Source organism: Anopheles ziemanni (genome assembly GCF_943734765.1).
Source record: "Anopheles ziemanni chromosome X unlocalized genomic scaffold, idAnoZiCoDA_A2_x.2 X_unloc_103, whole genome shotgun sequence".
Classification (NCBI taxonomy): domain Eukaryota; kingdom Metazoa; phylum Arthropoda; class Insecta; order Diptera; family Culicidae; genus Anopheles; species Anopheles ziemanni.
The window spans coordinates 37855-50000 of record NW_026689712.1 but is presented as its reverse complement, the minus strand read 5'-3'; positions in this window follow the sequence as shown (position 1 = coordinate 50000).

The following is a 12146-nucleotide window of genomic DNA, read 5'->3' as shown; positions in this document are numbered from 1 at the left end:
CTGGGTACCTCCGGGTACTTGGGGTTGGTTGAGGACTTGGTGAAGATACCCCTGTCACCTTGTTCGAGGCCACTTGCATGGTCGCAAGCGTTGTGATACAATGGCCCTACCGGGCAAACACTTTGGGTTCGCAAGGACTTGGAGTGCCGGGACGGGTTGGCGGATCCAACACTCTGGGTACCTCCGGGTACTTGGGGTTGGTTGAGGACTTGGTGAGCAAACACTTGATATACGTTCTTCGGATGTATTTCGGGTGTCACCTGTTGTCCGAGGCCACTTGCATGGTCAACGGTTGAGGTGGTGATGGCGGGTCGGTGCTGTAGGGTGCCGGCCTGTTGGCTGCCTTGGCCGGGTTGGTTGGTTAACACTTGATTGGGCTTGCACCCGAGGGTAATGGCACTTGAAGGTGGGTACTGGCCGGCTGACCTGGTGTGATGGTTGGTTGGTGAACACTTGGCGGTACTTGCACTTGGCTGTGCTTGGACTTGAAGGTGGGATCCGGCTGGCCTGGGCCATTGGTGGTTGGTTGGTTGGTTAGCCCTTAGCTGGGCTGGCTGGCTGGCTGGCCATCGGTGGTGTGGTGTGTTGGGCGGTTGGTGAACACTTGGCGGTACTTGCACTTGGCTGTGCTTGGACTTGAAGGTGGGATCCGGCTGGCCTAGGCCATTGGTGGTTGGTTGGTGGGTTAGCCCTTAGCTGGGCTGGCTGGCTGGCTGGCCATCGGTGGTGTGGTGTGGTGTGGTGTGTGGAGTCGAGCATCGCGCGCCGTTGCCTTCTTCGGAGTGTTGTGGGTACGCAAGTGCTTGCAGTGCAAAGAGGTTGGTGATGGAGTGACATTGCCTTCACCATGGAGTTGCGGGTACTTAGGTACTTGCAAGGAGATGGTGGTATGGTGGTGTTGCGTGTGTGGTGTTCGATTAGAAAGATATATTTTCTAAGTCCGGATTAGTGCTGTCAGTGAGGCCGCCACTAACAGGTCCTCCACGGCCTCCGTGGTTCTTGACTTGGCGCTATTCCGGACTTGGGGCGATCACGATGTCCCCGTGCGGGACTTAGAAGATGGAAGAACACAAGTACCCTTATCCTATGACTTGTGAGCGATTGGCATACGTTACCACATGAAGAGAAAAATTGGCTAAGTCCAGGATCCATATTATATGAAGAGAAAATCGGCTAAGTCCCGGATCCATATTACATGAAGAGAAAAATCGGCTAAGTCCAGGATCCATATTATATGAAGAGAAAAATCGGCTAAGTCCAGGATCCATATATATTAACCTAATAATCGGCTAAGTCCAGGATCCATATTATATGAAGAGAAAAATCGGCTAAGTCCAGGATCCATATTACATGAAGAGAAAAATCGGCTAAGTCCCGGATCCATATATATTAACCTAATAATCGGCTAAGTCCAGGATCCATATGATATGAAGAGAAAAATCGGCTAAGTCCAAGATTAATATGATATGAACAGAAAAATCGGCTAAGTCCAGGATCCATATATAATAACCTAATAATCGGCTAAGTCCAGGATCCATATAATATGAAGAGAAAAATCGGCTAAGTCCGAGATTGGGTCTGTCGGAAATACACTTTCAAGTTACCACACAAGCAAGCAAGATGGCCTAATGATGGATCCATATAATATGAAGAGAAAAATCGGCTAAGTCCAAGATTGGGTCTGTCAGAAATACACTATCAAGTTACCACACAAGCAAGCAAGATGGCCTAGTGATGGATCCATATAATATGAAGAGAAAAATCGGCTAAGTCCAAGATTGGGTCTGTCAGAAATACACTATCAAGTTACCACACAAGCAAGCAAGATGGCCTAGTGATGGATCCATATTATATGAAGAGAAAAATCGGCTAAGTCCGAGATTGGGTCGGTCGGAAATACACTATCAAGTTACCACACAAGCAAGCAAGATGGCCTAGTAATGGATCCATATCATATGAAGAGAAAAATCGGCTAAGTCCCAGATTGGGTCTGTCAGAAATACACTTCCAAGTTACCACACAAGCAAGCAAGATGGCCTTTTGATGGATCCATATGATATGAAGAGAAAAATCGGCTAAGTCCCAGATTGGGTCTGTCAGAAATACACTATCAAGTTACCACACAAGCAAGCAAGATGGCCTAGTGATGGATCCATATAATATGAAGAGAAAAATCGGCTAAGTCCAAGATTGGGTCTGTCAGAAATACACTATCAAGTTACCACACAAGCAAGCAAGATGGCCTAGTGATGGATCCATATTATATGAAGAGAAAAATCGGCTAAGTCCGAGATTGGGTCGGTCGGAAATACACTATCAAGTTACCACACAAGCAAGCAAGATGGCCTAGTAATGGATCCATATCATATGAAGAGAAAAATCGGCTAAGTCCCAGATTGGGTCTGTCAGAAATACACTTCCAAGTTACCACACAAGCAAGCAAGATGGCCTTTTGATGGATCCATATGATATGAAGAGAAAAATCGGCTAAGTCCCAGATTGGGTCTGTCAGAAATACACTATCAAGTTACCACACAAGCAAGCAAGATGGCCTAGTAATGGATCCATATCATATGAAGAGAAAAATCGGCTAAGTCCAAGATTGGGTCTGTCAGAAATACACTATCAAGTTACCACACAAGCAAGCAAGATGGCCTAGTGATGGATCCATATTATATGAAGAGAAAAATCGGCTAAGTCCGAGATTGGGTCGGTCGGAAATACACTATCAAGTTACCACACAAGCAAGCAAGATGGCCTAGTAATGGATCCATATCATATGAAGAGAAAAATCGGCTAAGTCCCAGATTGGGTCTGTCAGAAATACACTTCCAAGTTACCACACAAGCAAGCAAGATGGCCTTTTGATGGATCCATATGATATGAAGAGAAAAATCGGCTAAGTCCCAGATTGGGTCTGTCAGAAATACACTATCAAGTTACCACACAAGCAAGCAAGATGGCCTAGTGATGGATCCATATAATATGAAGAGAAAAATCGGCTAAGTCCAAGATTGGGTCTGTCAGAAATACACTATCAAGTTACCACACAAGCAAGCAAGATGGCCTAGTGATGGATCCATATTATATGAAGAGAAAAATCGGCTAAGTCCGAGATTGGGTCGGTCGGAAATACACTATCAAGTTACCACACAAGCAAGCAAGATGGCCTAGTAATGGATCCATATCATATGAAGAGAAAAATCGGCTAAGTCCCAGATTGGGTCTGTCAGAAATACACTTTCAAGTTACCACACAAGCAAGCAAGATGGCCTAGTGATGGATCCATATGATATGAAGAGAAAAATCGGCTAAGTCCCAGATTGGGTCTGTCAGACATACACTATCAAGTTACCACACAAGCAAGCAAGATGGCCTAGTGATGGATCCATATGATATGAAGAGAAAAATCGGCTAAGTCCCAGATTGGGTCTGTCAGAAATACACTTCCAAGTTACCACATGAGCAAGCAAGATGGCCTAGTGATGGATCCATATAATATGAAGAGAAAAATCGGCTAAGTCCCAGATTGGGTCTGTCAGAAATACACTTCCAAGTTACCACATGAGCAAGCAAGTTACCACATGAAGAGAAAGCCGGCAAAGTCTGGGAATGTTACCACATGAACTGGAAAATGGGCAAAAACCTACCTTCACAGGGAACGTGAATAAGTAAGGCTGTAGACATCGGATCGACAAGCCAAAGACTGATATGGAAAGGAAATGAGTAGTACTAGCTTTCCTGAGAGTTGCAGAGCTTAGACTGCATATGAACGAAAGTTATTAAGCGTCAAAGTCAGAGAAGTTACCCAAAGGAACACAAGTTCCAACTTAGAGCATGTATACCGCCTAGACGGTAAGAGGTACGGCCAGGCTGAGGAATAAGGAAATGTTGGCCAACATGTTCCCTAACTATCTCCCGAAGACCGCAAAGCAATCCAACATCAACCAAGAAAGTTATAGCCCGATCAAGGAAACACCTACTTTGCACCGATATTGCACCAAATACATGTACCAAGCACCTTCGGTTGCATACCTGCAGGGGTTTACCATAGTAGGCCATGGAAGACCGATATACCGAACATAATCACTTTCTATCTCCTCGGGTGTTTGAGATAGCGCTTTGCGGTACAAGAACGAAAGTTAGACTTTATCTTGGTGCATCTTTTTGCCCAAGATCACAAGACCCTATCTACCAAGGCAAGAAAGTTGTGTGGGGACAAAATGTCCAAAAGTGCCCAAAGTGGCACACTTGAACCATATATTCGAGAAAAACACAAGTGTGGGCCCGAGCTAGCAAGTTGAAATGTTCTGACCGTCAGTAGCCCTAGTTGAGGTGCACTTATCATTATATGAGGCCAACGTGCCAGCTAGTCTCTAAAGGGGCGATATGGGTGTTCCAAGGTTTGTACCCAATTGAGGAAAAAACAGGGTAAGGTACGGTGTACCGCGAATAACTCGGGCTATAGATGTCCGATCGATGAGTTTGGCATATGTATGGAAAGGTCTCGACGAGACCTAACTACCCTGAAAGTATGAAGGCAAAGACTTGAATGACCGGGAAGTTATTAAGTGCACAAGTGGTAAAGTTGCACCAAAGTCCATGTTACCCGAAGTGGTACATGAACACCCAATATTCGACCAAAACACAAGTTTAGAGACGAGCTAGCGAGCTACATTGTTCAGACCGTCAGTAGCCCGCATCAAGACACGCATTTCATTATATTGAGCCTAGCCGCTAGCTCGACTCGAAGTCGGTCATATGGTTGGTTGATGGTTTGGACCGACCACGTGGTGTACCAAGGTGATGTACCTTTCATGAATTAAAACTCTAACTGTATGGCACTGAGCGACAAGCTAAGGTGTGATTTGGAATAGTCTTGAGTGGGACTATTTAGGAAAAATGCGAACAAAAAATCACAAAGTCCTTGGGCGAAGCTATTAGCGAAACATAGAGCAAATTGGTACCAAAAACTATGGAAATGGGACTTGAGTCAAAAATAACCGCAAGTTGGAGAAGAGATAGCAAGCTTGCGTAGAACAATTATATTTGGTGCATGGTATCACCAACAAAAAAGTATATGGGGCCAAGGTGCTGGCTGGCCTCCAAAGTGGAGATATGGGCGATCCAAAGTTTGTACCCAAGTACGAACAAGTATGGAAAAAACAGGGTAAGGTACCAAGTACCATTAATAACTTCGGCTGTAGATGGCCGAGCGAGGCAAACGGCTCACCGTTGGAAAGGTCTTGGGGAGACCTATCTACCCTGAAAGTTTCATGAGGCTGAGTTGAAAGACCACGGAGATATTAGGTGATGATGGTCCAATTCGGGGACCAAGTCGCAGGAAATGGCGCTTGACCAAAATCACCCTTGGAAGGTGAATACCGGCTTACCGGTAAGAGATAGCGACTTGGCGTAGAATATTCATAAGTTGGGCGTGTAGAGACGCAACTTTTATTATATGGGGCCAACCCGGTCAGGGTGCTCCAAGTCGGTCGTTTGGTTGGTTTATGGTTTGGGCCGACCACGTGGTGTGCCAAGTTGAGGTACCTTTCATGAATTATAACTTGGTCAGTTTGCCACCGAGCGACAAGCTGCGGTGTGTTTTGGAATGGTCTTGAGTGGGACTATCAAGGAAAAATACCAATCGAAAATCAGTTTGTCCATGGCCGAAGCTATTAGTGAAACATATAGCAAAATGGGTCCAAAAACGAATGAAATGGGAATTGGACCAAGAATAACGGCAAGTTGGAGAAGAGATAGCAAGTTGGCGTAGAACAATTATATTTGGTGCATGGCATGACCAACAAAAAAGTATATGGGGCCAAGGTGCTAGCTGGCCTCCAAAGTGGAGATATGGGCGATCCAAAGTTTGTACCCAAGTACGAACAAGTATGGAAAAAACAGGGTAAGGTACCAAGTACCATTAATAACTTCGGCTGTAGATGGCCGAGCGAGGCAAACGGCTCACCGTTGGAAAGGTCTTGGGGAGACCTATCTACCCTGAAAGTTTTATGAGGCTGAGTTGAAAGACCACGGAGATATTAGGTGATGATGGTCCAATTCGGGGACCAAGTCGCAGGAAATGGCACTTGACCAAAATCACCCTTGGAAGGTGAATACCGGCTTACCGGTAAGAGATAGCGACTTGGCGTAGAATATTCATAAGTTGGGCGTGTAGAGACGCAACTTTCATTATATGGGGGCAACCCGGTCAGGGTGCTCCAAGTCGGTCGTTTGGTCGGTATATGGTTTGGGCCGACCACATGGTGTACCAAGTTGAGGTATCTTTCATGAATTATAACTCGGTCAGTTTGCCACCGAGCGACAAGTTGCGGTGTGTTTTGGAATGGTCTTGAGTGGGACTATCAAGCAAAAATACAAACAGAATATCAGCTTGTCCATGGCCGAAGCTATTAGTGAAACATATAGCAAAATGGGTCCGAAAACGAATGAAATGGGACTTGGACCAAGAATAACGGCAAGTTAGAGAAGAGATAGCAAGTTGGCGTAGAACAATTATATTTAGTGCATGGTATGACCAAGAAAAAAGTATATGGGGCAAAGGTGCTGGCTGGCCTCCAAAGTGGAGATATGGGCGATACAAAGTTTGTACCCAAGTATGGCAAAAACTGGTAGAGGTACCTTTCATGAATTACTGCTCAGGCTGTATGGCACTTAGCGGAACGCTTGGCTCTGGTATGGAATAGTCTTGAGTGGGACTATCAAGGAAAAATACGAACAAAAAATCACCATGTCCACGGACGAAGGTATTAGCGAAACTTAGAGCGAAATTGCGACCAAGTCGCTGGAAATGGCCCTTGGACCAAGTATACCGTCAAGGCGGTACGAGATAGCGAGTTGACGTAGAACATTTATAAGTTTGCCTACAAGAGACAAAAGTTTAGTTATATGGGGCCAACCCGCTCAGGGTTGTCCAAGTCGGTCATATGGCTGATCGAAATTTTCGACCAAGTACTGAGAAAACAGGGTAAGGTACCGTGTACCTCGAATAACTTCGGCTGTAGATGTCCGAGCGAGGCAAACGGCATAGCGTTGGAAAGGTCTTGAGGTGTTCTAGGCACCCTGAAAGTATGAGAAGGCTACCTGGAAAACTCGTGGAGATATTAGAGAAACATAGGGCCCAAAAGATACCAAGTCGCAGGAAATGGGCCCTCCATGAACACCCTAAAATCCCAATTACGGCTAAGTTGCAGGCCAGCTAGCGAAGTGAAATGTTCTAGGCATAACTAGAACACGTTAAGGCGCAACTTTTTGAATCAGAACTTTTTTCGATATCTGGCCCCCAAAGGGGGGATATGGTCGATCCAAGGATTTTTCCAAGTTTCGGTACTTTTTACGGTATCACTCATAGCTCCGGCTGTAAGCAAGCAAATGACAATCTAAGACATGATTTGGAAAGGTATTGAGTAGTACTAACTTACGTTAGAACACAGCGAAGCGCTATCGGTTCATGGCAAGGCCGATATAAGCAGTCAAAGATGAAAAATGTTGACAAAATGAACAAAAATTACCTTGGTACGCGAATAGCGGCCAGGGATGAAGAGGTACGAAGGTGGTGTAGAACAATTATAATTAGGGCTTGGTACGCTCTAAAAGTTTGCCGAAGACCGCAAAGCGCTCAGACCCATAGAAAGGGGTCATTTGGGCCGAACAGTGCGTGCAAAGAGGTGAAAATGCAAAAATTGCACTTTCGGGGGCGATTTGCGGGGGGAAGGAGGGGTCGGAGGGCAAAATGTCTCTTGACCAAAAAGTCTTATCTCGTCGAGATCTACAACATTGCCGAAGACCGCAAAGCGCTAGCTCGCAATCGAAAAATCGAGAATTTGAAAATTTTCTAAGTCTTGGGCTCCCTAAGGAAAAGTTTCAAAAATCACGTTTGTCCCCAATTTTGAAGGGGAAGGAGTCGGTTCCGGGGCATGGTGTCTTCGGCAAAAAGTCTTATCTTTTTGCGTACTTTCGACTAGTTCAATAAAAATTTTTGACCCAAAATTTGTTCGGCGGACCCCTAGGTCGAAAAACCCGAAAAAAGTCGAAAAAAGTCGAAAATGTCGAAAAATGAGAAAACCTCATATTCGGACTCTACACGAGCCCCAGATATTGAAAAGTGAAATCCGCGGTCGATTTGGAACAAAAAATTTACCTAGGCAAAGTTGTATGGAGGTAGGGACCCCTGAGAAAAAAGTTTGGTCCCGAGGCTCCTTGGACCACCAAGTCCCTAGGTCGGACCAAAATCGGAAAAAATCCGACCAAAGTCGAAAGTGTCGAAAATTTTAAAAAACCCCTTTTGGGGCCCTATGGCCTCCCTAGATAATGAAAAGTGAGGTCCGCGGCCGATCCGGAAGAAAAACTTGACCTAGGGAAACTTGTATGACGGTGGGGACCCAAAAAAATTTCGATGAGTGTAGTTTAGACAGGCCGGAAAATGTATCGGTGGTCCGTATCAAGGGACGTCTTTTAGTTCCATGGGGTGGTGGTCGTCGAACAAAGTCGCCTAGGTCGACCACCAGAAAGACCAGTCGTGTTGTAATGGATGTTTTGACCACTTTACTAGGGAAACCTAGTAGGTCGAAGCAAATTTGGGGTTCGAGATGAGTTGGTGAAAGTTGGTCCAACCTAGGTGTGCTTGGTGGAGGTTGACCATGAAAGTAGAGCATGATGGGAATGACCATAACTTTGGTTCTAGATGTCGGATCGGTACACTTTCGGCAGTTTTGGAAAGGTGAAGGCCTGCTCTAGCTATGTTTCCTACCAAGCTGAGCGCCTACTAGTGACCCGGAGGAGGTATTAAGGGTCAAAGGCAAAAAGGGGTACCCTAAAGTGCGTGTGACCAAGAAAATGGGAAAAACGGTATCGCCTATAGCTCAGGCTGTATGGCTCGGATCGGAAAGCTTGGATATGCGTTGGAAAGGTCTTGACGAGCGCTAGCTATGTGTCCTACCAAGCGAAGCGCTAGGTGTTGAGCAAGTCGGTCATATTAGAGGGCAAAGGTGAAAAATGGTGGTTTAGAGGCGAAAATTCACCTTATGATCGAAAATAGCGGGCGAACGATAAGAGCTACGAACACGGCGTAGAACAATCATAAGTACGTTACCACAAGACCTAACTTTGGCCAATATAGAGCGAGAAGATCGGAGGTACCCATCAGGGTGATATGGCTGGTTCAAAGTTGGACCAAAACGAGACTTGAGAAATGGATTGAAACACGGTATCGCGAATAACTCAGGCTGTATGGAACGGATCGACAAGCTTAGATCAGTGTTGGAAAGGTCGAACCGAGCGCTAACTATAATCCCAAACAACCGAAGCGCTAAGTGTTGAGCAAAACTGAGTTATTAAGCGACAAAGTGGAAAAATAATACCAAAATGGCCAAAAATCACACAAGACCAAGAATACCGAGCAAGCGGTAAGAGATAGCGGGTTGACGTAGAATACTTATAAGTTTGCCTCTACGAGACCTAAAAGTCGTCCATAGAAAGCGAGAAGATCGGACCACTCTGGAAGGGTGATACGAGTGGTCAAAAATTAGCAAAAATGAAACATGGCTAAAATGGATTTGACTTGTGCACCATGTAGCTCCGGCTGTATGGCATGGATTGTAGAGCTAGGATATGTTTTGGAAAGGTAACACCCAGCGCTAGATACGACTAGAAGAAAGCAAAGCGCTAACTAGCATGATTTGGAAGTTATTAAGCGTCAAAGTCGAAAAATGTTACCAAAATTGAAACTCGAGTACATTGGGCCAAAAAGTACAAGTTGTGAAATTTGGACTTACGAGTAAAATACCGAGCAGGCGGTAAGAGATAGAGACTTGGTGTAGAACAATTATAAGTTGGGCATGTTATAACCTATATTTGGCCCGAACATAGTCTCGAGATCGGTGGTACCTAAAAGGGTGGTACAGGTGTTAGATGGTTTTCCCAGAGCATAAGCTCCACATGATATGGAAAACGGGAAACATCATAACTTCGGCTGTATGGCATGGAATGGAACGAACAAGGTATCGATGGAAAGAGAAAAGGTAGCGCTAACTATAATTCCTTCCAAGCAAAGCGCTAGCATGTGACCGTTTGGGTGTTATTGTGAGTCAAAGTCTGAAATTGTTACCACGAGAGGCGAAAATCCAACTAAGTCCATGAATACCGGGCTGGCGGTAAGAGATACGGCTTGGCCGTAGAACATTTATAAGTTGGCCAAGACAAGGCCTAAGTTTCGTCCATAGACGACAAGAAGATCGAAGATACCTGAAGGTGAGATATGGGCGTCCCAAAGTGGGCCTTTGAAAAAGTGACAAACTTCCCTTATAACAGCATACACCAAATATCTCTGGCTCTATGGCACCGAATAAGAAGTTGAGCTCAGCGACAGAAAGGTGATAGTCAGCGCTAAATATCATACGAACAGAGTGAAGCGCTAAAGGGAAAGGATCTTGGTGATATAAGGTGACAAAGTCGAGAAAAGTTGCCTCAAAATCATGAAAAATGTGAAAAAATGGCTAAGTCCCGGGTGCCTTAAGGGCAGGTTAATCGAATGTACCGAGCTGGCGGTACGAGATAGAGACTTGGTGTAGAACAATTATATGTTTGGCATGGCAAGACCTACATTCGGCCAATACAAAGTGAGAAGATCAAAGATACCCGCAAGGGTGATATTGGTGTCCAAAGGAAAAAAGCACTAAGTCTTGGGAAACTTATATGAAGAAAAAGGACCCTGATGGGTCATATGGGATGGATCGAAAAATCGGCTAAGTCCCAAAATGGGGATGTCAGAACTACACTCATGTGTTACCACATCAAGCAAGGCAAACTTATATGAAGCAAAGGACCCTGATGGGTCATATGGTATTGATCGAAAAATCGGCTAAGTCCCAAAATGGGGATGTCAGAACTACACTCAAATGTTACCACACCAAGCAAGGCAAACTTATATGAAGCAAAGGACCCTGATGGGTCATATGGTATTGATTGAAAAATCGGCTAAGTCCCAAAATGGGGATGTCAGAACTACACTCAAATGTTACCACACCAAGCAAGGCAAACTTATATGAAGCAAAGGACCCTGATGGGTCATATGGTATTTTACGAAAAATCGGCTAAGTCCCAAAATGGGGATGTCAGAACTACACTCAAATGTTACCACACCAAGCAAGGCAAACTTATATGAAGCAAAGGACCCTGATGGGTCATATGGTATGGATCGAAAAATCGGCTAAGTCCCAAAATGGGGATGTCAGAACTACACTCAAATGTTACCACACCAAGCAAGGCAAACTTATATGAAGCAAAGGACCCTGATGGGTCATATGGTATTTTACGAAAAATCGGCTAAGTCCCAAAATGGGGATGTCAGAACTACACTCAAATGTTACCACACCAAGCAAGGCAAACTTATATGAAGGAAAGGACCCTGATGGGTCATATGGTATTTTACGAAAAATCGGCTAAGTCCCAAAATGGGGATGTCAGAACTACACTCAAATGTTACCACACCAAGCAAGGCAAACTTATATGAAGGAAAGGACCCTGATGGGTCATATGGTATTTTACGAAAAATCGGCTAAGTCCCAAAATGGGGATGTCAGAACTACACTCAAATGTTACCACACCAAGCAAGGCAAACTTATATGAAGGAAAGGACCCTGATGGGTCATATGGTATTTTACGAAAAATCGGCTAAGTCCCAAAATGGGGATGTCAGAACTACACTCAAATGTTACCACACCAAGCAAGGCAAACTTATATGAAGGAAAGGACCCTGATGGGTCATATGGTATTTTACGAAAAATCGGCTAAGTCCCAAAATGGGGATGTCAGAACTACACTCAAATGTTACCACACCAAGCAAGGCAAACTTATATGAAGGAAAGGACCCTGATGGGTCATATGGTATTTTACGAAAAATCGGCTAAGTCCCAAAATGGGGATGTCAGAACTACACTCAAATGTTACCACACCAAGCAAGGCAAACTTATATGAAGGAAAGGACCCTGATGGGTCATATGGTATTTTACGAAAAATCGGCTAAGTCCCAAAATGGGGATGTCAGAACTACACTCAAATGTTACCACACCAAGCAAGGCAAACTTATATGAAGGAAAGGACCCTGATGGGTCATATGGTATGGA